The sequence below is a fragment of the Macaca mulatta genome, chromosome 11 (assembly GCF_049350105.2).
Source record: "Macaca mulatta isolate MMU2019108-1 chromosome 11, T2T-MMU8v2.0, whole genome shotgun sequence".
Lineage (NCBI taxonomy): Eukaryota > Metazoa > Chordata > Mammalia > Primates > Cercopithecidae > Macaca > Macaca mulatta.
This window is the reverse complement of record NC_133416.1, coordinates 97,197,114-97,198,948: the sequence shown is the minus strand read 5'-3', so window position 1 is coordinate 97,198,948 and position 1,835 is coordinate 97,197,114. Positions and strand designations below refer to the sequence as shown.

At 40.1% G+C, this 1,835-nt stretch overlaps 1 pseudogene; it reads left to right on the top strand.

The window, feature by feature from the left end:
• The first annotated feature begins 256 nt into the window (after window positions 1-256).
• LOC714059 (bromodomain and WD repeat-containing protein 1 pseudogene) lies at window positions 257-726 on the top strand (annotated as a pseudogene).
• The last annotated feature ends 1,109 nt before the right edge of the window (window positions 727-1,835 follow it).

Below are 1,835 nucleotides of genomic sequence, written 5' to 3'. Positions count from 1 at the left end.
TAGTGGAGATAAGAATGAGCAGAAACTACTTAGGGGCTGAGGAGACAGCACAAAGATGACCGAGATAGTTCTTGTTTCAGGGATATAACGTTGAATTTTTAAGAAAATACTGATTTTAAAAAATATATACAATTTTACATTTTATATTTGTTAAGTATACCTCAATAAATCTGGGAGAAAAATAAAAGCGTCCCAGTTGATTCTAATGCGGAAAAAAAAAAAAAAGAAGAAGAACTAGGGCTGCGTGCACGGCATGATGGCGGTGGAGTACGTGCCTGAGGAGAAGGGACGCCGGCCGGTCAGGCCTCGGCGCGGCCCACGTGCTTGGCTAACACGCTCGCTCCCGCTTCCCGCCACACGCCAGCCACCGCGGAGGCCTCGTCCACCAGAGGCCCAGTGCGTCTCACGGAGTTGGAGCTGTACTTCCTCATCGCGCGGTACCTCTCGGCGGGTCTGTGTTGGAGAGCGGCCCAGGTACTCGTGCATGAGTTGGAGCAGTACCAATTGTTGCCGAAGAGGTTGGACTGGGAGGGCAATGCGCACAACACGAGCTACGAGGAACTGGTCTCGTCCAATAAGCATGTGGCTCCTGATCATCTGTTGTATTGCCGGCGCATTGGTGCTATGTTGGATAAAGAAATTCCACCCAGTATTTCAAGAGTCACTTCTTTACTTACCGCAGGAAGGCAGTCTTTGCTACGTACAGCGAAAGGTACCTTAATTTGAGGAAGTGCTCTGCTTCATATCAATAGCTTAATAATTATTATAATTGTGAAGTAATGTAAGCATTGTGGAAGAAAGGTGATAATGTAACTATAAATCATGCTGTGGACTATAAAATTCTCTGCATTTAGCATAGAACATTGAATTTTATTACCTAAGTGTTTAAAATGGGTCCTTATGCATTAAAAAGTTGATAAAGATATAGATGCTAAGCTAAAAAGCTTGAATTTATTCTGAGATGTGTTTGAGGTTTTATCAACGTGAGTTCCTAATTTTCCATTTTGTAGCTCACACATAATTTCATTGATGTAATTGTATGTGTCTAATAAACTCTTTAAATGCTAGAATTTCATTTGATATTTAGATTCTGAAAGCCCTTTGTTATAAAGGGAAGTGATTTTCTAAATTTGGTAGCAGCTTGAAAACAAGCATCAAAAAATGTAAAACTGCATGGTTCTTTTTTTTCCTAATTTCATTTTTTGCAAAGTTATGTGCTAGCAAAATGTTTGGAATTGCTATTCTTTTTCTGTTAGCTTGGTGATATATGACTTGGACTAAGTGTTTGTATGTGATATAATCTTTGTGTACATGTGACTAAACTGCTAATAGCCAAATACTGTTGGTTTTTCTGATCCTCAGCATACATCAAGTTCATTCCATGATTTTGTTTTTATTATTATGAGCTATTGCTGATGCAACGCTGTCTCTTAGATGCACCACCAGTATTAAGGTTAACTGGGAAAGAACAACCCTCCGTCTTGGTTCTGTGCCAGACTGGTTTGTTAGCTTTAGTTGTTTCTTAGTGCCCTAGTCATGCCACACTGTGGCACTAATCAGGAAACTTTATATTATTCCTCTTCTGTGTCCCTATTCACTTTGTAATTATTCTATTTTAGCTGGTTATATGGTAGTTATTTAGTGGCCTGTTTTCCTTTGTTTTCTTTGCTCGTGTCAAGTTCCATGTCTTTGTTTTGTGATGAGCCATGATTTAGAGGTGGCAGACCTTAGAAGACACTTCAGCAAGCTGCTCCAGGGTAAAGGCCATATTTTCTATTTGTTTTGTACTAGTACCACAAGAGGATGCCTTGTAACCGCTCTTTGGTCATGATTGT